At 43.0% G+C, this 27,401-nt stretch overlaps 1 protein-coding gene across 1 annotated transcript in view; it reads left to right on the forward strand.

Moving 5' to 3' along the window:
- The first annotated feature begins 2,566 nt into the window (after positions 1–2,566).
- Positions 2,567–27,401, forward strand: part of GLMN (glomulin, FKBP associated protein) — a 195,505-nt gene continuing 170,670 nt past the window's right edge. Inside the window, 2 exon segments of the mRNA NM_001246440.2 lie at positions 2,567–2,659; positions 5,759–5,806. The gene's annotated coding sequence lies outside the window, so the exon portion shown is untranslated.

Genomic DNA, 27,401 nt, shown 5'->3' on the forward strand with positions numbered 1-27,401 from the left:
CCTGGGGGGTTGGCAGTATCTTTGAGTCTTTAAGTGAAGGATTTGGTCATCTGGAGAAGGAGAAGGAGCATTCTAAATAAAGGCAGGAAGTCAGAAGTGGGAATGTTCAGAGCATGTGAAGCGTCCTGGGTTGTGTAGGGGCCAGAGCATGTGGTACATGAAGGGAAGACACAGGAAAGAAGGCTAGAAGAGCAGATGCCAGGAAAGTTCCAGTTATAAAGGGCAGCGAATAATTTATCCCAACACATTCATTTGACAGATGAAGGCACTAAGGCTCACAGAGACAGGCGTCCTCTCAGTTATTCAGTGGTGGGGAAGGAATTGGACCTCAAGCTCTCCTGGCTCCCAGCTTGAGCTTTCAGTTAGGTTGAGACAGACCAAGGAGTGTCTTGAATGCCAGGCTAGAGTTAAGCGATTGTCTCATCGCAGAGGGAAGCCACTAAAAGTTTTGAGCAGGATGTGAGTGGCAAAGGTGAGGCAGAAGCTAATTTCGAGGTTTCTAGGCCAAGTGATTGGGAAGCTGGAAATTACATTTTGGTAACTGTAATTTCATATTACATGGCTTGTGTAAACAGAGTCTGTTCTAGAAAAAATATTTGTTTAATTAAAGACAATCAGTTGTTACAAAGTAACTATTTGATTGGAAAGTAACCTCTTAAAACAAAAGTCATGTCTTTAGACACAGATTATAGTTTTAAAAAGCACACTAGGGTTAGAGAAAGTAGGTACATTCTGTTATAGGTGATTTGCCTCCTTTTTTTTTTTTTTTTTTTTTTTGAGACAGGGTCTCCCTCTGTCGCCCAAACTTCAGTGCAGTGGTGCGATCTCGGCTCACTGCAGCCTCCGCCTCCTGGGTTCGAACGATTCTTCTGCCTCAGCCTCCTGAATAGCTGGGACTACAGGCGACTGCCACGATGCCCAGCTAATTATTGAATTTTTAGTAGAGACGGGGTTTCACCATGTTGGCCAGGCTGGTCTCGAACTCCTGACCTCAAGGGATCCGCCTGCCTCGGCCTCCTGAAGTGTTGGGATTACAAGCGTGAGCCACCGCACCCGGCCTGCCTCCTCTGAATCTTTGTCTGCCCTTAGGAAATAAAATTTCTATTGAGTCCATGCCCCTACAAACTTTGTATTCTCTTTACATTTGAAAACAAAAAAAAAGAAATAAAATATTCACTATTTTTTTTGCTGGGGGGTGGGGGACCGAGTCTCACTCTGTCACCTAGGCTGGAGTGCAGTGGCGTGATCTCGGCTTACTCCAACCTCTGCCTCCTGGATTCGAGTTATTCTCCTGCCTCAGCCTCCCGAGTAGCTGGGATTACAGGCACCCACCACCGCGCCCGGCTAATTTTTGTATTTTTAGTAGAGATGGGGTTTCACCATGTTGGCCAGTCTGGTCTCAAACTCCTGGCCTCAGGTGATCCGCCCGCCTGGGCCTCCCAAAGTGCTGGGATTACAGGCGTGAGCAATCGCACCCGGCCCACTTCTTTTGAGTGCTTTGCTAGCAGCTTATTGTAGTTGCATTTGTTTTATTTTTAGTTTTATTTTCCTCAGAAGCAGCATCTCCCAGTACTGCATAGTTAGCAACAAGGATCAGCGAAAGAGGTTACCTTTGGCCACAGACACACAAAGTGTCCCAATCAGCAGCATGAGTCCCACTGCCCTCATGTGTAGAATTATAGGACCTATCACACAATCACGTGGACTCTCAAGGGGTCCAGAGAGAGTCTGGGTTCCAATCCCAGCTCTGCCACTCTCGAGTTCGGAGATCTTGGGCATATTTTGCTGTGGCTCAGAAACTGATCCTCATCTACAAAATGGAGCTAATGATAACTCATCTTGGGTTTGTGCTGGCTGTGAAACTGCTAGACAATGCGCCAACCGAGGTGACCACATTGCTAGGTACGAAGCAGTAGGCATGTTGGACAACACTGAGCTGTATGAATTGGCTCACCAACACCTCAGGAACAGACAAGCTGCTCAGAGAACAGCAGCATTTCTGAGTGGTGCTGTTGGTTTCCTAGTAACAAGCGCCTTTATTTCAGATGAGCTCTACAATTGTATATAACAAAAACACTTCACGGTTTATCTCCAGACAGTCATCTGTTTGGGAATATTACAAAGAACTTTTTAAGGAAGATGTGTATTCTCACATCTCTGATTTATGTAAAACCATCCGCCCCAAACCAAAACAGACCCTTTCTCCCTCTGGGTCTGGCCTGCTTCCCAGCTGTTCACCTTCCCTCCAGGATTGTTAGAAGCTCCACTCCGAGTAAAGTAAACAGCTCCGCCAGGCAGGGGCCCCACCCACCATTTTATTTTGCTAAATCACTCCTTTAGCTAATATTTCAGGGACAGACACGCGACGCATCTGGCTCCAACCAAATATTTTCAGTCACTCTAATCCCAAGGCAAATATTTGCCAGTTCGATTGCAGTAACATTGGTAGCATGAAACAAGGAGCCACTAATCAACTTTCAATCGGGACCGGCGCAGCTGCTGGGGAGTCCCGGCCCCGCCCCTCTCCCGTGAGCCCCCGCGCAGGCACCGCCCCCACGCTTCCGGCTTCGAGGCCTGCGCTTCTGAGAGGCGAATTCCTGAGAAGGGAGGAGGCGTTCTTGCTGAGTTGCTCGCTTCGCGGAGCTAATAACCTTTTCAGGCAGGTGTTGCCTTTGCTCACGCCCCACGACCTGTCGAAAGGGTGTTGATTGTGGCCGTCTGGAGGTGTCGTGACATGCCAGGGAAGGGTTAGGAGGCTTCCAAGGACGCATGGTGACAGGCGTGATTTGAGGGGAAAGGCCTGTGTCCATTGCGTTAATTGCTATCCTAGGGAGACTTAAAATTGGCCCAAGGCTTTTGAGCTGCCGTGAATAAACAGTGCTCTGGGCTTTGTGTCTTATAAAGTCATTTGCATTTCAGTGGGAATGCATGTCTTAGCCTATTCCTTAAATTTTCGTATGTCCGCATTCCCTACCTGAAAACGTGCAGGGCGATACGTTTTAAGGCAGCAAGTTTTAGGCTGGGAATGGGGACATAGGAAAATTGGGGGGGGGGGGGTAGGTTGAGAGTATTAGAAGCAAACTTAATGTCTCCTTCTGTGCCAGCATTTCTTAACCTTTTTGGGGTCTTTTGAGATTTAGACGAAAACTAAGCCGTTTCCCTGGGAAGAGAAATGTCAACACAGTATTTTGCCTGTAATCGGAGGAACCCATCTACAGACTCCCAGGTTAGGAAACCTTGGATTCTAGGTACAGCATGCCCCTATGACCTGGGCCTGAGGACCCAGAATTTCTTGTCGTGCCCAGAGATAGGACTAGGTTGAGGAGTGTCCAAATTATGCGTTGGATACACAATTTAAGGGGCCATACAAAAGTATGGAAATCAAGATGGATAATATTTTATTTATTTATTTATTTGAGACGAAGTCTCACTCTGTCACCTAGGCTTGAGTGCTGTGGTGCAATCTCGGTTCACTGCAGTCTCACCTCCCAGGTTCAAGTGATTCTCCTGCCTCAGCCTCCCGAGTAGCTGGAATTAAAGGCACGCACCACCACACCTGGCTAATCTTTGTATTTTTAGTAGAGACGGGGTTTCACCACGTTAGCCAGGCTGGTCTCGAACTCCTGACCTCAAGTGATCTGCCCGTCTGGGCCTCCCAAAGTGCTGGGATTACAGGCATGAGCCACCCCGCTGGGCCAAGATGGATAATATTTTAATGTAGCATTTTAAACAATCATATCTGCAAACCATGGACTGTTGCCTTTTTTTGTAAACAACCTTTTATTGGAACTAGGGAGTATGGTGAGATGGGTGAGACAGGATTGTCCAAGTGCAGGGTCAGAGCTTGTCTTTGATTAAATTTCTATATTTTGTATTTTGTTCATCATGGATTTTAAAAAAATTAAATAGTGCATTATAGGTTGAGTATCCCTAATCAGAAAATTCAAAATCCAAAATGCTCCAAAACTTTTTGAGTGCTGACATGACACCACAAGTGGAAAATTCCACAATCTATCTCATGTGACAGGTCACAGTCAAAACACAGGCACACAACACACAGTTTATTCAGCATCCCTAAGTGAGTGATGGCGATGCCAAACAACCACAGATTGTCTACATGGGTCCTGAGATAGTGACACCTTTGCTTTCTGATGGTTCCGTGTATACAAACTTGGTTTCATGCACATTTTAAAAAATATTGTAGGCTGGGTGTGGTGGCTCACGCCTATAATCCCAGCACTTTGGGAGGCTGAGGCGGGCGGATGACCTGAGGCCAGGAGTTTGAGACCAGCCTGGCCAACGTGGTGAAACCCCATCTCTACTAAAAACACAAAAAATTTGCCAGTCGTCGTGGTGGGCACCTGTAATCCCAGCTACTCAGGAGGCTGAGGCGGAAGAATCACTTGAACCTGGGAGGTTGCAGTGAGCCGAGATTGTGCCACTGCACTCCAGCTTGGGAGACAGAGTGAGACTCCGTCTCAAAAACAAACAAAAAAAAATTGTGTAAAATTACCGTCAGACTATGTGTGTAAAGTATATATGAAAACATAAATGAATTTCGTGTTTAAACTTGGGTCCCATCCCCAAGATACCTCGTTATGTATATGCAAAACGAAACAAAACAAAAACCAACCAACCAAACAAAAACCCATACTGAAATCCAAAATATTCCTGGTCCCAAGCATTTCAGATCAGAGATATTCAACTTGTAAAATATTATTTGTTTTGAATACTGAACATTTTGCTCCCTGCCCTTTTTAAATTTTGTACTTGACACAGGTGCTTTATTGCCTCACTTTAGTCCCAGCCCAGCTTTGTGTCCAGGATGCTATTTTACTAAAAACCTAATGTAACTGATCACTTGCTGTGTGCTAGGCCCTGAGCCCCACACTTCCAGATAACAAGGGTAGTGGCAAAACTCTGATCTGTCAGAAGACATGAGATCTAGTCCCATCTCTGCCATTTCCTGGGTGGATGACCTCAGCCAGGTTAGTTAACCTTTGTGAACCTGCAGAATGAGAGGGCAAGAGTGGGTACTTTCCAGTTTTGACAATCTGTGGTTAGAAAGAAACATCTACATCAAACTGTTCCCTAGAGAACAGAATCCTTGATAAGCACCCTATTCTACATTTCAGCCCTCTGGGATTCCCTTGATTTGCTTCCTTGATGGAGGGGTTTTACGTACATACCACAGCCCTTCATTTGCCTTAGTGTGAGGGGCTTGACAAGCAGCTATCTTCTGAACTTGAGTACTAATTGTTAAAATCAAAGATTTGGGGAGCTAATGGGTGTAAAGTGCATGGAGATGATTTTATTTTAAGGAAAATGAGACTCAGGCAGATGAAGTCATTTGACCAAGGTGGCACAGTGACAGATTTAGAACTAAAACCCTAGTCTGTGACTCCCATCCAGTGTTCTTTTCACTTCACCATGATGAGATATGATGCTTGACTTCCAACTTTCCTGCAGAGAATTTCCTAGAAGTATTCAAATACATTTTTGTTTTGTTAGTTTCATTATTATGATGCTACTCCCCTAACAACTCTGGAATGGACCTAGGCCTGAGGGATTCAGAGCCAAAGTTCCTGATCAGTTTTTTATCCTCAGGGTCTTCCCTCTCCCAACCTCATTTTGGGTGATTTAACTTCTATGGGGATTAAAAAACAAAAACAAACAAACAAACAAACAAAAAACCAAAAAAACTGTTACAAGGTATATAATCTTAGAAAGCTAATTTCTTCCTTGTTTCTTTTGAAAGATATATTTAAACATGGAGAGAACAAGTGACGCGTAACAACTCTATGAGGTAGGTACTTTATTATTCCTATTTTCTGATGAAGAAACTGAGGCACCGCCGGGTGCAGTGGCTCATGCCTGTAATCCCAGCACTTTGGGAGGCTGAGGTGGGCAGATCACGAGGTCAGGAGTTCAAGACCAACCTGGCCAACATAGTGAAACCCGTCTCTACTAAAAATACAAAAATTAGCCAGGCATGGTAGTTTACGCCTATAATCCCAGCTACCTGGGAGGCTGAGGCAGGAGAATCACTTGAACCTGGGAGGTGGAGGTTGCAGTGAGCCAAGATTGTGCCATTGCACTCCAGCTCTGGGCAACAGAGCAAGACTCCGTCTTGGAAAAAAATAACAATAATAAATAAACTGAGGCACAAAAAATGTCAAGTAAACTTGCCCAAGGTTTCCCAGCTATATATCAGAATCAGGATTCAAATCCAGGCATCCTGGCTCCAGGGTCTGTGCTTCTAACCAGCACAATGTGTGGCCTCTCTTGTAAGCCATTTTGGCTTCAGCTTTAACCATTCCAGTCATGGGAAGCTCACTGTCTCAGAAGATTCCTGGTTTTGTTGTTGAGCAGCTTCATCAGTTAGAATGTCTTCCCTTTATTTGTTGGTTCAAACCATAGACAGTTGTCCAAAATGGTTTCCTGTTATCTAAAGAAGAGAGAGGTACAAAGAAGAGTGATGAGCACAAAGAATAAAATCCCTTAATCTGCTCTGCCTTCACTAAACATTCCTGACCCACCTCCAGTTCTGTGGGCTTCCTGAAAAGACACAAAGTTCCCTCTTTGTCTTGTGTCTTTTGAAAGTAAAGTTCTCACTCTGTGTGTTTACACCATGTTACAAGATGGATTAAGATGGCCTACAAAGATTATAAAAACAATTAAATAGTATAAACTAAAAGTGTATGACATGATCCAGCAACTTCACATCTAGATATTTGTTCTTCAGAAATAGTCACAGAAGGCCATCTGCAGTAGCTCACACCTGTAATCCCAGTACTTCAAGAGGCCAAGGCAGGAGAGTCACTTGAGGCCAAGTACTAGAGGCCAACCTGGGCAACATAGTGAGACCTTATCTCTATAAAAAATCAAAAAATTAGCCAGATATAGTGGGTGCATGGCTGTAGTCTCAGCTACTTGGGAGGCTGAGGTGGGAGATTGAGGCTACAGTGAGCCATGATCACACCACCACTGCACGTTAGCCTGGGAGACAGAGAAAGACCCTGTCTCTAAAATAAATAAATAAATAAAAAAAAGTCATAGGTGCTTACAAGGGTAAATATTCAAGTGCTATTATTGTATATTATAGGCAATTTAAATGTCCATCAATAAGGACATGCCTAACTAAATAATAAATAATAATGGAATACCCTCACTTTGAAATACTCTGTAACTGTTAAAACAAAAAGGTAGGTCTTTATGTAGTAACATAGAAAAATGTCAGTAACATAATGTGGAATTTAAAAAGTAATTTTTGAGCCAGGTGCGGTGGTTCATGCCTGTAATCCCAGAGCTTTGGGGGAGGCGGAGGGATCAATTGATTGAGACCAGGAGTTTGAAACCACCCTGGGCAACATAGCAAGATCCTGTCTCTAAAAAAAAATTAATAATAAATAAATAAAAATACAAAAAATTAGCCTGGCCTGGTGGTGCTTGCCTGTAGTCCTAGCCATTTGGGAAATTGAGGCAAGAGGATTCCTTGAACCCAGGAGTTTGAGGCTGCAGTGACCTATGATCACACTACTGCACTCTGGCCTGGGTGACAGAGCAAAATCCTGTTTCGAAAAAATAAATAAAAATTGAAGATGGCCAAATAGGAACAGCTCCAGTCTACAGCTCCCAGCGTGAGTGACGCAGAAGACGGGTGATTTCTGCATTTCCAACTGAGGTAACAGGTTCATCTCACTGGGGCTTGTTGGACAGTGGGTGCAGCCCACGGAGTGTGAACTGAAGCAGGGCGGGGCATCACCTCACCCAGAAAGTGCAAGGGGTCGGGGAATTCCGTTTCCTAGCCAAGGGAAGCCGTGACAGACGGTACCTGGAAAATCGGGACACTCCCACCCTAATACTGTGCTTTTCCAATGGTCTTAGCAAACAGCACACCAGGAGATTATATCCCGTGCGTGGCTTGGAGGGTCCCACCGCCAGGGAGCCTCGCTTACTGCTAGCACAGCAGTCTGAGATCAAACTGCAAGGTGGCAGCGAGGCTGGGGGAGGGGTGTCCACCATTGCTGAGGCTTGAGTAGGTGAACAGAGTGGTCGGGAAGCTCAAACTGGGTGGAGCCCACCACAGCTCAAGGAGGCCTGCCTGCCTCTGTAGACTCCACCTCTAGGGGCAGGGCATAGCCAAACAAAAGGCAGCAGAAACCTCTGCAGACTTAAACATCCCTGTCTAACAGCTTTGAAGAGAGTAGTGGTTCTCCCAGCATGAAGTTTGAGATCTGGGAACAGACAGACTGCCTCCTCAAGTGGGTCCCTGACCCCTAAGTAGCCTAACTGGGGGACACCTCCCAGTACGGGCTGACTGACACCTCATACAGCCAGGTGCCCATCTGAGACGAAGCTTCCAGAGGAAGGATCAGGCAGCAACATTTGCCGTTCTGCAATATTCACTGTTCTGCAGCCTCCACTGGTGATACCAAGGCAAACAGGGTCTGGAGTGGACCTCCAGCAAACTCCAACAGACCTGCAGCTGAGGGTCCTGTTAGGAGGAAAACTAACAAACAGAAAGGACATCCACACCAAAACCCCATCTGTACGTCACCATCATCAAAGACCAAAGGTAGATAAAACCACAAAGATGGGGAGAAACCAGAGCAGAAAAACTGAAAATTCTAAAAATCAGAGCACCTCTGCTCCTCCAAAGGAATGCAGCTCCTCGCCAGCAATGGAACAAAGCTAGATGGAGAATGACTTTGATGAGTTGAGAGAAGAAGGCTTCAGATGATCGGTAATAACAAACTTCTCTGAGCTAAAGGAGGATGTTAGAACCCATCGCAAAGAAGCTAAAAACCTTGAAAAAAGATTAGACAAATGGCTAAATAGAATAAACAGTGTAGAGAAGACCTTACATGACCTTACATGACCGAAAACCATGGCACAAAACTACGTGATGCATGCACAAGCTTCAGTAGCCGATTTGATCAAGTGGAAGAAAGGGTATCAGTGATTGAAGATAAAATGAATGAAATGAAGCGAGAAGAGAAGTTTAGAGAAAAAAGAGTAAAAAGAAACGAACAAAGCCTCCAAGAAATAGGGGACTATGTGAAAAGACCAAATCTACATCTGATTGGTGTACCTGAAAGTGATGGGGAGAATGGAACCAAGATGGAAAACACTCTTAAGGATATTATCCAGCAGAACTCCCCCAACCTAGCAAGGCAGGCCAACATTCAAATTCAGGAAATACAGAGAATGCCACAAAAATACTCCTCGAGAAGAGTAACTCCAAGACACATAATTATCAGATTCACCAAAGTTGAAATGAAGGAGAAAATGTTAAGGGCAGCCAGAGAGAAAGGTCGGGTTACCCACAAAGGAAAGCCCATCAGACTAACAGCTGATCTCTCGGCAGAAACTCTACAAGCCAGAAGAGAGTGGGGGCCAATATTCAACATTCTTAAAGAAAAGAATTTTCAACCCAGAATTTCATATCCAGCCAAACTAAGCTTCATAAGTGAAGAAGAAATAAAATCCTTTACAGACAAGCAAATGCTGAGAGATTTTGTCACCACCAGGCCTGCCTTACAAGAGCTCCTGAAGGAAGCACTAAACATGGAAAGGAACAACCAGTACGAGCCACTGCAAAAACATGCCAAATTGTAAAGACCATAGAGGCTAGGAAGAAACTGCATCAACTAATGAGCAAAATAACCAGCTAACATCATAATAACAGGATGAAATTCACATGTAACGATATTAACCTTAAATGTAAATGGGCTAAATGCTCTAATTAAAAGACACAGACTGGCAAATTGAATACAGAGTCAAGACCCATCAGTGTGCTGTATTCAGGAAACCCATCTCATGTGCAGAGACACACATAGGCTCAAAATAAAGGGATGGAGGAAGATCTACCAAGCAAATGGAAAACAAAACAAAAAGGAGGGGTTGCAATCCTAGTCTCTGATAAAGCAGACTTTAAACCAACAAAGATCAAAAGAGGCAAAGAAGGCCATTACATAATGGTAAAGGAATCAATTCAACAAGAAGAGCTAACTATCCTAAATATATATGCACCCAATACAGGAGCACCCAGATTCATAAAGCAAGTCCTTAGAGACCTACAAAGAGACTTAGACTCCCACACAATAATAATGGGAGATTTTAACACCCCACTGTCAACATTAGACAGATCAACAAGACAGAAAGTTAACAAGGATATCCAGGAATTGAACTCAGCTCTGCACCAGGCAGACCTAATAGACATCTACAGAACTCTCCACCCCAAATCAACAGAATATACATTATTCTCAGCACCACATCGCACTTATTCCAAAATTGACCACATAGTTGGAAATAAAGCACTCCTCAGCAAATATAAAAGAACAGAAATCAGAACAAACTGTCTATCAGACCACAGTGCAATCAATTTAGAACTCAGTATTCAGAAACTCACTCAAAACCACACAACTGCATGGAAACTGAACAACCTGCTCCTGAATGACTACTGGGTACATAACGAAAAGAAGGCAAAAATAAAGATGTTCTCTGAAACCAATGAGAACAAAGACACAACATACCGGAATCTCCGGGACACATTTAAAGCAGTGTGTAGAGGGAAATTTATGGCACTAAATTCCCTTAAGAGAAAGCAGGAAAGATCTAAAATTGACACCATAACATCACAATGAAAAAAACTAGAGAAGCAAGAGCAAACACATTCAGAAGCTAGCAGAAGGCAAGAAATAACTAAGATCAGAACAGAACTGAAGGAGATAGATACACAAAAAACACTTCAAAAAAATCAATGATTCCAGGAGCTGGTTTTTTGAAAAGATCAACAAAATTGATAGACCTCAAGCAAGACTAATAAAGAAGAAAAGAGAGAAGAATCAAATAGACGCAATAAAAAATGATAAAGGGGATATCACCACTGATCCCACAGAAATACAAACTACTATCAGAGAACACTATGAACACCTCTATGCAAATAAACTAGAAAATCTAGAAGAAATGGATAAATTCCTTGGCACATACACCCTCCCAAGACTAAACCAGGAAGAATTTGAATCCCTGAATAGACCAATAACAGGCTCTGAAATTGAGGCAATAATTAATAGCCTACCAACCAAAAAAAAAGTCCAGGACCAGACAGATTCACAGCTGAAGTCTGCCAGAGGTACAAAGGGGAGCTGGTACCATTCCTTCTGAAATTATTCCAATCAATAGAAAAAGAGGGAATCCTCCCTAACTCATTTTATAAGGCCAGCATCATCCTGATACCAAAGCCTGGCAGAGACACAACAAGAAGAGAGGATTTTAGACCAATATCCCTGATGAACATCAATGCAAAAATCCTCAATAAAATACTTGGCGAACCGAATCCAGCAGCACATCAAAAAGCTTATCCACCACGATCAAGTTGGCTTCATCCCTGGGATGCAAGGCTGGTTCAATATACACAAATCAATAAATGTAATCCATCATATAAACAGAACCAAAGACAAAAACCACATAATTATCTCAATAGATGCAGAAAAGGCCTTTGACAAAATTCAACAGCCCTTCATACTAAAAACTTTCAATAAACTAGGTATTGATGGGACATATCAAAATAATAAGAGCTATTTATGACAAACCCACAGCCAATACCATACTGAATAGGCAAAAGCTGGAAGCATTCCCTTTGAAAACTGGCACAAGACAGGGATGCCCTCTCTCACCACTCCTGTTCAACACAGTGTTGGAAATTCTGGCCAGGGCAATCAGGCAAGAGAAAGAAATAAAGGGTATTCAATTAGGAAAAGAGGAAGTCAAATTGTTCCTATATGCAGATGACATGATTGTATATTTAGAAAACCCCATTGTCTCAGCCCCAAATCTCCTTAAGCTGATAAGCAACTTCAGCAAAGTCTCAGAATACAAAATGAATGTGCAAAAATCACAAGCATTCCTATACACCAGTAACAAACAGAGAGCCAAATCATGAGTGAACTCCCATTCACAATTGCTACAAAGAGAATAAAACACTTAGGAATCCAACTTACAAGGGATGTGAAGGACTCTTCAAGGAGAACTACAAACCACTGCTCAATGAAATAACGGAGGACACAAACAAATGGAAGAACATTCCATGCTCATGGATAGGAAGAATCAATATTGTGAAAATGGCCATACTGCCCAAGGTAATTTGTAGATTCAATGCCATCCCCATCAAGCTAGCACTGACTTTCTTCAAAGAATTGGAAAAAACTACTTTAAAGTTTATATGGAATCAAAAAAAAAGCCTGTATAGCCAAGACAATACTAAGCCAAAAGAACAAAGCTGGAGGCATCACACTACCTGACTTCAAACTATACTACAAGGCTACAGTACCCAAAACAGCATGATACTGGTACCAAAACAGAGATATAGACCAATGGAACAGAACAGAGCCCTCAGAAATAATACCACACATCTACAACCATCTGATCTTTGACAAACTTGACAAAAACAAGGAATGGGGAAGGATTCCCTATTTAATCAATGGTGCTGGGAAAACTGGCTAGCCATATGTAGAAAGCTGAAACTGGATCCCTTCCTTTCACCTTATACAAAAATTCATTCAAGATGGATTAAAGACTTAAATGTTAGACCTAAAACTATAAAAACCCTAGAAGAAAACCTAGGCAATACCATTCAGGACATAGGCATGGGCAAGGACTTCATGTCTAAAACACCAAAAGCAATGGCAACAAAAGCCAAAATTGACAAATGGGATCTAATTAAAGAGCTTCTGCACAGCAATAGAAACTACCATCAGAGTGTACAGGCAACCTACAGAATGGGAGAAAAATTTTTACAATCTACCCATCTGACAAAGAACTAATATCCAGAATCTACAAAGAACTTAAACAAATTTACAAGAAAAAACCAAACAACCCCATCAAAAAGTGGGCGAAGGATTTAAACAGACACTTCCCAAAAGAAGACATTTATGCAGCCAACAGACACATGAAAAAATGCTTATCATCACTGGCCATCAGAGAAATGCCAATCAAAACCACAATGAGATACCATCTCACATCAGTTAGAATGGTGATCATTAAAAAGTCAGGAAACAACAGGTGCTAGAGAGGATGTGGAGAAATAGGAATGCTTTTACACTGTTGGTGGGACTGTAAACTAGTTCAACCATTGTGGAAGACAGTGTGGCGATTCCTCAAGGATATAGAACTAGAAATACCATTTGACCCAGCCATCCCATTACTGGGTATATACCCAAAGGATTATATATCATGCTACCATAAAGACACATGCACAGGTATGTTTATTGTGGCACTATTCACAATAGCAAAGACTTGGAACCAACCCAAATGTCCAACAATGATAGACTGGATTAAGAAAATGTGGCACATATATACCATGGAATACTATGCAGCCATAAAAAAGGATGAGTTCATGTCCTTTGTAGGGACATGGATGAAGCTGGAAACCATCATTCTGAGCAAACTATCGCAAGGACAGAAATCCAGACACCACATGTTCTCACTCATAGGTGGGAATTGAACAATGAGAACACTTGGACACAGGGTGGGGAACATCACACACCACGGCCTGTCATGGGATCACGGGAATGGGGAGAGAGAGCATTAGGAGATACACATAATGTAAATGACGAGTTAATGGGTGCAGCACACCAACATGGCACACGTTTACATATGTAACAAACCTGCATGTTGTGCACATGTACCCTAGAACTTAAAGTATAATAAAAAATAATAAAAATAAAACTAACATAATAAATAAGAATTAAAAAACAAAAATTTAAAAACATAAAATGTAATTTTTGTAACTATATTTGTAAAAAGAGTATTTTTATATGGTGTGCATTGCAAAATGATTTGGAAGCATATACTTCAGTTTATTAACAATGGTTACCCCTGGGGTGGAAGTGGTGATAGAAGAGTGAGAGAACTCTCAGCAGTCAAGATCCACCCCCTTACATTTTAGGCTCAAAGGATAAGGGTTTTCTGTGCACCAAGGCTCAGGTCTGACACATCCTGGGTGCTCAACTAATGTCTGTTAAATTGATTAAGAGAGACTGGCATGTCTTCAGTATGTATTATGTAATTTAAAGTTTATTGCTGGTACAGTGAACAATCATCTTAAAAAAAATTCCAAATCAATCTTCCCTAAAGTATCAAAATTGCTTGTCTGCTCTTCAGAATACTTTTAACTGTTTTAACACATAATATTAAGATAAACTCCATATTTGTTCTGGAGAAAATCATTATTGGCATTTTAAAATTGGTGCTTGATGACATCATTTCCATTGTCATCCCAGTGGAGATACAGCAGTTAAAAAAACCCAAAACTTGGAGGCTGTGCACATGTGGGGCAGGGGACATATAATAAATCTCTCTACTTTCTGCTCAATTTTGATGTGATCCTAAAACTGCTCTAAAAATAAGTTTGTGTGTGTGTGTGTGTGTGTGTGTGTAAAATACATATCTACTTTTAAAATACCTTATACATAATCTACTTTTAAGGGGGGTGAGGTAGGAAAGAAGAAGCTGTACGACCAAATAAATATAATTGATATGAAGAAAAACCCCAAAAGTTTTTCCCCCTCATTTTAAAAGCTCATCGAAGAAAATGTAGAAAATAAGAAAAAGTATAAAGAAGAAAACAAAGTTGCCTGTAATCCACACTCCAAAGATAATTGCTGTGAAGCTTTAAATGAACTCCTTTCTTCTCTTCTTTATCTGCGGCACTTTTTTTTACTACATTTTTTAATTGTGATAAAATATACACAGTGCACCAGCTGGGTGCGGTGGCTCATGCCTGTAATCCCAACACCTCAGGAGGCTGAAGCGGTTGCATCACTTGAGGCCAGGAGTTCGAGACCAGCCTGGCCAAAATGGCAAAACCTCGTCTCTACTAAAAATATTAGTACCAAAATTAGCTGGGTGTGGTGGCACGTGCCTGTAGTCCCAGTTACTTGGGAGGCTGAGGCAGAAGAATCTCACAAAAAAATTATATGTATAATGCATATACATATATACACAAACACACATACCATGTAAAATTTACCGTTTTAATTATTTCTTCTTCTTTTTTTTTTTTGAGACGGAGTTTCGCTCTTGTTGCCCAGGCTGGAGTGCAATGGCGTGATCTTGGCTCACCACAACCTCCGCCTCCTGGGTTCAAGCAATTCTCCTGCCTCAGCCTCCCGAGTAGCTGGGATTACAGGCATGCACCACCACGCCTGGCTAATTTTGTATTTTTAGTAGAGACGGGTTTTTTTCTCCATACTGGTCAGGCTCCCGACCTCAGGTGATCTGCCACCTCGGCCTCCCAAAGTTCTGGGATTACAGGTGTGACCACCACGCCCTGCCATTTTAATTATTTCTAAGTGTACAATTCAGTGGCATTAAATGCATTCACACTGTGGTGCAACCAGCGTGGCTATCCATCTCCAGAACTTTTCAACATCCCAAACTGAAACCCTATGTCCATAAACAATAACTGCCCATTATTCTCTCCCCCAGCCCCTGGCAACCACTCTTCTACTTTCTGTCTCTATGAATTTGACCTTGTGTCTCTAAGTACCTCATATAAGTGGAATCATACAATATTTGTCCTTTTGTGTCTTGTCTATTTTATCTTTTTTTTTTTTTTTTTGAGACGGAGTTTCGCTCTTGTTGCCCAGGCTGGAGTGCAATGGCACGATCTCGGCTCACTGCAACCTCTGCCTCTTGGGTTCAAGCTATTCTCCTGCCTCAGCCTATCGAGTAGCTGTGATTACAGGCAACTGCCACCACACCCAGCTAATTTTTTGTATTTTTTAGTAGATACAGAGTTTCACCATGTTGGCCAGGCTGGTCTTGAACCCCTGACCTCAGGTGGTCTGCCTACCTTGGCCTCCCAAAGTGCTGGGATTACAGGTATGAGCCACTGCGCCCGGCCATGTCTTGCTTATTCTACTTAGCATTATGTTTTTAAGGTTCATCCCTGTTGTAACATGTACCAGAGTCTCCTTCCTTTTTAAGTTTGAATAATATTCCATTATATGTATATACTACATTTTGTTTATTCATTCATCTGTCAGTAGACATTTGGGTTATCTCTATCTTTTGGCTGCTGTGAATAGTGCTGCTATGAACATTGGTGTACAAATATCTGTTTGTGTCCCTAATTTGAATTCTGTTTTGAAAATACCCAGAGTGGAATAGCTGAATCACATACTGATTCAATGGTTAACATTTTGAAGAACCACCATACTGTTTTCCATAGCAACTGCACCATTTTACATTTTTGTCAGCAGTGCAGAAGGGTTCCAATTTCTCCATATCCACTTGTTAGTTCCATTTTTTTTAAAGAATTGAAACAGGGGTCTCGCTATGTTGCCCTGGCTGGTCTTGAACTCCTGGACTCAAGCAGTCCTCCCACCTCAGCCTCCCAAAGTGCTGTGATTATAGAAGTGAGTCACTGTGCCCCACCTATTTTCAATTTTTGATAATTCCTATCCTAATGGATGTGAAGTGGTATCTCATTGCGAGGTTTTTTTTTTTTCTTTTTTTTTTTTTGAGACAGAGTCTCACTCTGTCACCCAGGCTGGAGTGCAATGGCGCCGTCTTGGCTCACTGCAACCTCCGCCTCCTGGGTTCAAGTGCCTCAGCCTCCTGAGTAGCTGGGACTACAGATACATGCCACAACGCCCGGCTAATTTTTGTATTTTTAGTAGAGACGGGGTTTCACTTTGTTGGACAGGCTGGTCTTGAACTCCTGACCTCATGATCCACCCGCCTTGGACTCCCAAAGTGCTGGGATTACAGGTGTGAGCCACCGCGCCCGGCCCTCATGGTGGTTTTGATTTGCATTTCCCTAGTGATTAGTGATATTGAGCATATTAACTGTTTGTATATCTTCTTTGGAGAAATATCTATTCAAGTCTTTCTCTCATTTTTTAATTGGGCTATTTGGTTTTTATGTTCTTGAGTTATAGGAGTTATTTATATATTCCAGATATTAATCCTTTATCAGATAAATGATTTGCAAATATTTTTCCCCATTGTGTGGGTTGCCTTTTCTCTGTTGATAGTGCCCTTTGATGCACAAAATTGTTTAATTTTGATGCAGTCCATTTTTTCTTTCATTGTCTGTGCTTTTGGTATCTAAGTATACTCCGCCAAATCCAATGTCATGAAACTTTTTCCCTCCATGTTCTTCTAAGAGTTTTATGGTTTTTGGTCTCATATTTAGGTCTTTGATCCATTTTGATTTAACTTTTGTATATGATATAATGTAAGAGTCCAACTTCATTCTTGTGGTTGGGGACATCTAGTTTCCCTGACACCATTTGCTGAAAAGATTTTCCTTTCCCTATATGCCGCACTTTTTTGATGCCAAATTTATTCTGGCTGGAGCCTAACTAAGCTGCTTCTCTGGGCTGTCCTCCTCCCCAGTGATGTGTGCTCAAGCGATTGCAAAATTATTTGAGTGGGAACACAGAGAAAACATAAATTCAAATCTAGGGGGGAAGCATGAAGGCCCAGTAGATCCTAGTGAAAGTGATTACTGAAATATTGACTATAGAGAGCTTACTGGAACCTTGGGTAAACCAGTTTCATTTGTTGTGAAGTAAGGATGATGATAAGAAGATCCACCTTATTTTGTCAAACAATATCATAAATGCTAGTATATTATTATGGCTAAATCATTATTGCAGCTAATGCTTATGCTAAGTATACTATGTGCTAAGTGCTATGTGTTAAATGCTTTACAGATGTTACCTCATGTAATACACAGTTTTATGAGGCAGGTACTATCATTTTTACCATTTACCACCTCCGAGCTTCTTCTGTCATCTGTAAAATGAGGAAAATTATATCTACCTTGCAGAACTGTTGTGAGGATTACATACAAATAGTGAGCATAAAGGGCTGAACAAAGAACATGCACATAGTGGGTGCTTAACAGATGGTAGCTCTTTTCCTTCAGTCCAGGAAATGATTTCCTTAAGCACAAACTACATTATAAGAGAATTCTGCTTGGTTGCTAGCAATCCTGAATTTCTTCATACTTTTCCTTCCAGGTGAATTATAATGATTATACTGGCCAGATTGGAAAAATCTGGGTATCATTTATTTATGTGACTAGAATCCCTTGTAATCACCTACCTGTAAGGCCAAAGCAAAGCAAATGTTTACTATCAGACACTAGGAAGGCTTCTACAAACATTCATCTAGATGTGAACAAGCACCAGCAGCCCTGAAAACAGCTTTGTCTTTTGGTCGAATGTGTTAGTGGTGTTTTGACACTTCTTCATTTTGGCTGATAAAATGTCATTTTCTTAAATTCTTTTTCATTTTACTAACTTTGCTCACCTCTCTTATTTTTAAAAATAATAATTATAGTGAAGATGTACAACTGCCTGGGACCAAACCAGAAGAAGGAAGCAGCACTTAAATTAGTTAATATGTGAGTATAGTCCTTAGTGATTGTAGTTATTCTGAGTCACATTTTCTGGATATTTTTTGGACATTCATTGGATGGATCCAGGCCACATAGCTCCTCTTTAGCTGCAGTTAGTAAATTAACTGGCAATGGAATCAAGTCCTGCTCCTCAGTGGCAGCTGGGCCCTCCCTTGGAGCCTTTCTGCAATCCCCTTTTTTATTGCTAATTGACTTCCTAATTCCTCATAGCAGCTGTTATAAACCTTTTCCACTCTCCTCCATCTCCTTAATCCCCTCCCTGCTCTCAACACAGTGGCAGGTGATCATGCATCCGTGAACAGTTCTCTTTCCTGCTGCCTTTGGGTTCTTTGCTATCCTCACCTCATCTCCCCAGGGCCCTCGTCCCCAGGTACCCTTTTCTCTGCCCAGGGCAGGCTTCTCCTATTATTTCCTCTCATATAGCTTCAATTTCTCCCCTCTTTTCCCTTGACCCATAAACAAGCTCAAATCTTCCTCGAACTATAGAAGCCTCTACCATGTTTCCCTCAAAGCTAATCCCTTCCTCCTTTCTCTATTGTCAAGCTCTTACTATTTTTCATTACAAAAGTAATATATATTTATAGTAGAAAAATGGAAAGTACAAATAACTAAACATGTTTCAAACACTTGTAATCACACTTCTGGAGGTAACTACTGAGGTTCACATTCTGGTTTATATCCTTCAAATCTTATTTCTATGCATATATAATATTCATTTATTTCAACACTGAGAGCATTCTGGATGTTATATTTTGTAATCTGACACTTCTACTGTACCAGTAAGTATTCTACCACATTATTTTTTAATCATGGCATTAAACTTTTCATTATATGGATGCATTATAATTTATTTAGCCATTTTAAACCATAACCACAAGGTTATTCTCAATTATTTGCTATAATTAGTAACAGTACAACCTTTGTGATACATCTTTGCACATATTTCTGATTATTTCTTTAATATAAATTTCTGAAGGGGAATTACTGAGTGCATCTTTTAAGTATTTGGATACATAGCTTTTGCAAAACATAAATATTTTGAAAGAGTAGCCTACTGTCGTCACTTCAACTTTAAATCCCATTCACTAAATTCCAAGCAAACGTAACCCTTTCACTGTCACTGAAATCGTTCTGTCAGAGGTCAAGGTCAATATTAATTACTAATCACAAGTCTTCTCAGGAATTAGCCTCCCTAATCTCTTTGCAGCAACTGCCACTTCCTATCTTTCCCTTTTAAATGTTTTTCCTTCTGTTTTACTTGGTCCTTCCACCTCTATGGTAACACCTTTTCAGGCTTTTTTCTGGTTCCCTGTTTTTTTGCCTGACGTTTTCCTCATGCTTTACCCTACCCAGATCTCCAACTGTCGAGTTTATGTCAATGCCACTTAAATCTTGGCATAAATGTCAGCACGGCCTGATTTTGAGGTCTGCCCACCTCTCCAGCCTCGTGTGTCACCACTCTCTCCTGACTGCTTCCTCTTCTCCTTGGCTCTTGCATGTACTTTATGGTCCAGTCATTCTCAGCTACTCCCATTTTCTTGAGATTTTTATGCTTTTGCTGATGTGCTCTGTGCTTAGAAATCCCTTCTTCCATCTACACTTGATAAAGCTTTACTTATCCTTCATGATTTCACTCCCTTCTCCTATGGGAGGCTGTGTGTAAAAAATAATGTTAAAAAAAGTTTAAAAGATTTACCTCTTTTGGGAAGTTCCATGACAACCCCCACTTTCACTCTTTTATGACCCTTCACCCCATTGGAGTGGCTGAGCAGGAGGAGCTCCTGTGTGTTCTCAGGTTCATGCTTTTCTCCTTGTGCTGTATTATAACTGTTTCCTCATCACTGTTCTCCTGTGAACTCCTGGAAGGCAGGAATTGTGTCTTTGAACATTATGTCTCCAGAATGTAGCATGGTGCTTGGTGTCTAGTAGAGACCTGTAGTAAACATCTTCCACCCTTTGGTCAAATTATATCCTGATCTTCCTCTGGGGACCTGTCCACTGTCTTCCGTTGAGCCATAGGTTTGGATGGGACTGACCTCATCCTACCTCCAAGAATACGTTCCTCCAATTACAGCAAGTGAGAAGAAAACATACTAAAGCTTTTTTTAATGAAACAAAAATACGTTTCTAAACAGGTTCTTGCTGTGTTGCCCAGGCTGGAGTGCAGTGCCCATTGGTGCCCATTCATAGGTGAAATCCCACTACTGATTAGCATGGGAGTTTTGACCTGTTCCGTTTTAACCTGCTCTGTTTCTCCTTAGGCAACTGGAGAATAAACATTTTTTGGAAAGAAAAGCTTCCTTTCTGTTCTGTGGCAGCAATTAGAAGAGATGTGCTTTTGGCTGGGCATGGTGGCTCATGCCTGTAATCCCAGCACTTTGGGAGGCTTCAGGCAGGCAGATCGCCTGAGGTCAGGAGTTCGAGACCAGCCTGACCAACGTGGAGAAACCCCATCTCTACTAAAAATACAAAATTAGCCGGGTGTGGTGGCGCATGCCTGTAATCCCAGCTACTCAGGAGGCTGAGGCAGGAGAATTGCTTGAACCCGGGAGGCAGAGGTTGCAGTGAGCCAAGATTGCACCATTGCACTCCAGCCTGGGCAACAAGAGCGAAACTCCATCTCAAAAAACAAAGCAAGCAAACAAACAAAAAAAACAAAAAGGAAACCACAGCCTGTGATCTCTGAGCAAGCTTTTACATCAGAAAACCAGATTTTTAAAATTTAATTTAATTTTAATTTTTTTTTTGAAACAGCTTCTCACTGTGTCACCTGGGCTTGAGTACAGTGGGGCCATCATGTCTCACTGCAGCCTCAATCTCCTGGGCTCAAGCAATTCTCCTGCCTCAGTCTCCCGAGTAGCTGGGACTACAAACATGTGCCTCCATGCACAGCTAATTTTTTTATTTTAATTTTGTGGAGACAGGGTCTCACTATGTTGTCCAGGCCGATCTTGAACTACTGGGCTCAAGCAATCCTCCTGCCTCAGCCTCCCGAAGTGTTGGGATTATAGGCATCAGCCATGGCATCCAGCCAGGAAGCCAGATCTTTTTTTTTTTTGAGACGGAGTCTCACTCTGTCGCCAGGCTGGAGTACAGTGGCATGATCTCGGCTCACTGCAATCTCTGCCTCCTGGGTTCAAATGATTCCCCTGCCTCAGCCTCCTGAGTAGCTGGGACTACAGGCATGCACTACCACGCCCAGCTAACTTTTTGTATTTTAGTAGAGATGGGGTTTCATCATGTTGGCCAGGATGGTGTCCATCTGACCTCGTGATCTGCTGGCCTCAGACTCCCAAAGTGCTGGGATTACAGGAGTGAGCCACTGCACCCGGCCAAAGCCAGATCTTAAAATGCTCCCTGCTCAGAAAAAGCTAGGCTGTCTCTTCATGGGGTTTATTGGATCATGGAATATGAGGATTGGGAGGGGGCCCTTAAATATGATTCCCTCTGACCCTTTTAGTTACTAATGGGAAAACTGAGGCCAACAGAGGAACTATGGCTTACTCAGGGTCAAAAAGAAAGTTAGGGATGTGCCAGGATTGGTGCCTTTTTCAGGATGCCCAAGGGTGGTTTGCAGCCCTTTCCATTTGAGACTTTCTAGAACTCAGAATGTACAAAGCCAGACTAAGTGTAGAGATAAGGTTTGGGTCCTGCAGTATTGGGATAAAAAAGGAAAAGGCAAAAGTCAGCTCACACATACAGTCATTAGCAGGATGGAAGCTCCAGTATCTGCCCTTCCTACCTAGGATTATTCTGAGTGACACTCCCAGGAAACCCAGAGGTCTTGATGGACATGTCAAGGTCACTTTGAGACCTCATCTTCCTTGACTTCTTAGAAGTATTTGACACTGGTATCTATTCCCTCTTCCAAACCATTTTTCCTCCAAGGAAGCATAACCTCTTGGTTTTCTTCCTACTCCTCTGGCTGTTCTTCCTCTGTCACCATGGATTCTTCTTCCGCCTGATTTTTCTTTTCTTTTCTTTTTTTTTTTTTGAGACAGAGTCTCACTCTGTCGTCCAGGCTGGAGTGCAATGGTGTGATCTCGGCTCACTGCAACCTCTGCCTCCTGGGTTCAAGCAATTCTCCTGCCTCAGCTGCCCGAGTAGCTGGGACTACAGGTGCACACACCATGCCCAGCTAATTTTTGTATTTTTAGTAGAGACAGGTTTCACCATGTTGGTCAGGCTGGTCTAGAACTCCTGACCTAAGGTGATCCACTCGCCTTGGCCTCCGAAAGTGCTGGGATTACAGGCATGAACCACTGTGCCTGGCCTCTTCTGCCTGATTTTAAAGGCTGGTGTCCATCCCAGACCCTCTCTTTTTCTTCTTTGCCATATTTTTCCTGTGTGGTATCATCTATCCTCTTGGTTTTAATGATTTACATGCTGATATGTCTCAAATTTACATTTTGTTCTTGTCTCTTTTTTTTTTTTTTTTTTTTTTTTTGAGACAGAGTCTGGCTCTGTCGCCCAGGCTGGAGTGCCCTGGCACTGCAACCTCAGCTTCCCTGATTCAAGCGATTCTCCCACCTCAGCCTCCTTAGTAGCTGGGACTACGAGCGTGTGTCACCACACCTAGCTTTTTTTTTTTTTTTTGGACGGAGTCTTGCTCTCTCACCCAGGCTGGAGTGCAATGGCATGATCTCGGCTCACCGCAACCTCCATCTCCCGGGTTCAAGCGACCTCCTGTCTCAGCCTTTTGAGTAGCTGGGATTACAGGCATGCACCACCGTGCCCAGCTAATTTTGTATTTTTAGTAGAGACGGGGTTTCACCATGTTAGCCAGGATGGTCTCCATCTCCTGACCTTGTGATCCGCCCACCTCGGCCTCCCAAAGTGCTGGGATTACAGGAATGAGCCACCGTGCCCGGCACTTCTTGTCTCTTTTGAAACATCAGACTCATATAGACAAGTTACCAGCTGGGTATCCCATGAGCACCACAGCTCCTACATGGACAAAACTACTCTCATTGTCTCTCTCTACCTCTCCTCCCCTCCTAACCCAGACCTGTTTTCCCTCATGGTCTCTGTCTCAGTAAAGGTACCACTACCCATACAGCTGTACAATCTTGAAGCTCTTGACTTTTCCTTCTCCCGACCCCCATAGCTACTTCTCTGGTTTAAGACTCCTTCATCAGCCGGGTGCGGTGGCTCACGCCTGTAATCCTAGCACTTTGGGAGACTGAGGAGGGTGGAACACAAGGTCAGGAGTTTGAGACCAGCCTGGCCAACATGGTGAAACCCCATCTCTACTAAAAATACAACAACAAAAAAAGACTCCTTCATCATCTGCAGTAGCCTTATAACTGGGTCGCCCTGCTTCAGGCTTACCCCAACTCCAACTTGTTCTACACATTGCAGCCAAAATTAACTTTTTATTATTTTCAAAAAAGTGTTTTTTTTTTTTTTTTTTTTTTGAGGTGGAGTCTCACTCTGTCACCCAGGCTGGAGTGCAATCATGCAATCTCAGCTCACTGCAACCTCTGCCTCCTGGGTTCAAGCAATTCTCCTGCCTCAGCCTTCCGAGCAGCTGGGATTACAGGTGCCTGTCACTACTCCTGGCTATCTTTTGTATTTTAAGTAGAGACGGGTTTTCACCATGTTGGCCAGGCTGGTCTTGGACTCCTGACCTCAGGTGATCCACCTGCCTCGGCCTCCCAAAGTGCTGGGATTACGGGCATGAGCCACCGCACCAGGCCAAAAGTGTATTTTTAAATTATAAAATTGATACATGCTTGTAACAATTTCAAACAACATGGTAGTGTATAATGTGAAAACTGAAGGATTCCCTTGCCTCCTGTTCTCAACTTCATAGTATTGAACAGTTTGCTGTATTGTCCATCAGTCTCTTTCTATGCTTACCCAAACAAATATTAATTGGCCATCTACTGTAGGCTATGTGCCACTTTATTTTCCAGCAATGCAGAACTGCCCATGTTTCTTTGCACATGCCAGGCTCTAGGTCTCCTCCTTGATTTTGCTTATGCTTCCCCTCGCCTTCCCTCCTCTAGGCAGTATCTACTCATCCTTTAAGACTCATCTTGTGTGTTGCTTCCTCCTAGAGGCTCCCACACCCAGCAGGTAGGTCCTTCTTTGCCAAAGTCACTGCATTTTTACACAGCGTTATTATGAGCTCTTTTGTGCTGGTGTCTCTCACTGGGGTGGAGCTTCATGAGGAACAGACTGCCTTATTCTCCTTGGTATTTCCTTCGCTTAGCATAAGACCTAGCATAGAGTGCTCAATTTGCATGACTGAATGATTATGGCTCTTTTTACTGCCAAGTCTTCTGAAGTGCCAGTGCCGTGGGTTGGGAGGAAGTTAATCCAAGAGGACAGCACTATGAAGCTTCCTGACAGTCAGTACACAGCAAGAATAGGAGACAAGATGGATGGGTGCCAAAGAATAGGAGAAAGAACCCAAGAGTAAGGAAGAAAGCCTGATAGCAACAAAGGAAGGAAAGGAACTAATATTTATGAAGGATGTTCATATTTAGCACTTTGCACATATATGTATGTGTGTATACACACACACACACACACATATATTTTCTTTTTGAGATGGAATCTCACTCTGTTGCGTGGGCTGGAGCGCAGTGGCCCGTGATCTCGGCTCACTGAAACCTCCGCTTCCTGGGTTCAAGTTATTCTTCTGCCTCAGCCTCCCAAGTAATTGGGATTACAGACACATGCCACCATGCCTGGCTAATTTTTGTATTTTTAGTAGAGACGGGGTTTCACCATGTTGGCCAGGCTGGTCTTGAACTCCTGACCTCAAGTGATCCACCTGCCTTGGCCTCCCAAAGTGCTAGGATTATAGGCATGAGCCACCGCTTTTGGCTGCACTATGCATATTTTTTCTTATTTAATTCTCAGCATTGCCATCCCCAGTTTACAGATGAGAAAACTGAAGATGAGGATGTAAAGTACCTTGCCCAAAGTCAAATATGGAATAGCAGAGCTGAGGTTCAAGCCTATTTCTGTGAGAGTTCCACATACAAGTTCTTTTTTTTTTTTTTTTGAGACACAGTCTCTGTTGCTCAGGCTGGAGTGGTGGCACGATCTTGGCTCACTGAAACCTCCAGCTCCCGGATTCAAGTGAATCTCCTGCCTCAGCCTCCCGAGTAGCTGAGATTACAGGTATGCGCCACCACACACAGCTAATTTTTGCATTTTTAGTAGAGATGAGGTTTCACCATGTGGGCCAGGCTGGTCTCAAACTCCTGACCTCAAGTGATCCGCCCTGCTTGGCCTCCCAAAGTGCTGGGATTACAGGTGTGAGCCACCGCACCTGGCCTCCATGTACAAGTTTTTATGCACTGTGCACACTGATGATCAGGCAGGTATAATGTGGTCAATACCTACCAATTCTCTAGACCCTTTAGGGATGCCTGAAAAAGGTCTGTGTCCAGCAGCTTCTGAATAGACACCTAAAGGCCTTCAGCCTCTGGGGAGATAGACAGTGACAGATTTGACATCCAGATCTTCAGACATGGTGATCCTTTTCACTTCCAAATGCCCTGAAAGGGGTGCTAAGATCCCGGAATATATACCACTAAGAGTTAGTCTCCTAGGTTCTGGAGGAGGCCAACAAAAACCACCTTTGGGATGTCTCACTCAGCCAAGCTTTCCCTAATCTTCAGGCAGCTGTGTCCTCCTTGGTCTCTTGGTCTCTCCCAAGCCCTGGTTGCTGTGTCTTTTCAGGACCTGCCAGCCAGAGTACACATGTGGGGCAGAGTCCGTCATCTCTGCAGGCCCAACAGCCTGGGGTCCCAGTCTTTTGATACCTGTGCTTTGGGTATTTCTTGGCAGTTGTGAGCACCGTGAAATTGAGGAGGACACTGCAGAACTGGGGTCAGGGGCTAAGGAGTTGCTGGAGTATGGAGCTATGTACAGGGGCAAGGCTGACTCACAGGGGATGCCAGCCCTTCAGTCCACAGATGTTTACTGATACTACTTAGGTATTGTTTGGTTTTTGAGGGCAGGGATGCCAGGCCTGAGAGAAGCACTGATAGTAATAATAACAGTTACTTTTTATCCAGACTATCTATATGTCAGAGACCATACATATACCCTGTTGTATAACCCGTAAACAACTCTGAAAAAGAGCTATTAATAGCTGTATTTTATAGATTATAAAATTAGACATTAAAAAAACTGAAGCTCAGAGAGGTTGTCCAAAATCATTGAGGGACAGTGTTGGGATTTGAACTCGATCCCAGGTCTGTTTATCTGAAGCTTGTGCTAAACTGCCTAGGAGATATAAATTCCATCCCATCACCAAAGAGCTCACAATCCTTGTCTGCTCTCTGCTCACCCATTCAGCATGTTCTCTTGTCATCTCTTATCACTCTGTGCACTAGGCATACTGAAATCCTAGCAGTTCTTGCATGCATTATATTATCTCTTACCTCCAAGCTTTGTACCTTTGTTCCCTCTGCCCAGAATGTCTTCTATCCCTCTTTTCCTGTTAACTCCTTTCTCACTTTCAGGTCTCAGCTTGACTGTGACCTGGCTCTCCAGTTCTGGGTACTTCACACCCATGTGTAGGGGGCATTTGCTAGTTAGCTCCCTACTTCTATTTCCCTTCTTCCGTCTCTCTCTCTCTTTTTTTTTTTTTTTTGAGATGGAGTTTCGCTCTTGTCACCCAGGCTGGAGTGCAATGGCATGATCTTGGCTCACCGCAACCTCCGCCTCCCGGGTTCAAGCGATTCTCCTGCCTCAGCGTCACGAGTAGCTGAGATTACAGGCGACTGCCACTGTGCCCAGCTAATTTTTGTATTTTTAGTAGAGACAGGGTTTCACCATGTTGGCCAGGCTGGTCTCGAACTCCTGACCTCAGGCGATCTGCCTGCCTCGGCCTCCCAAAGTGCTGGGATTATAGGCATGAACCACCTCGCCCAGACTTATTTTCCTTCTTCTCTTGCAGGCAGTTCTTGGATTCCCATTTGGGAAATTCACTCTA

This window comes from Pan troglodytes, chromosome 1 (genome assembly GCF_028858775.2).
Source record: "Pan troglodytes isolate AG18354 chromosome 1, NHGRI_mPanTro3-v2.0_pri, whole genome shotgun sequence".
NCBI classification, from domain to species: Eukaryota; Metazoa; Chordata; class Mammalia; order Primates; family Hominidae; genus Pan; species Pan troglodytes.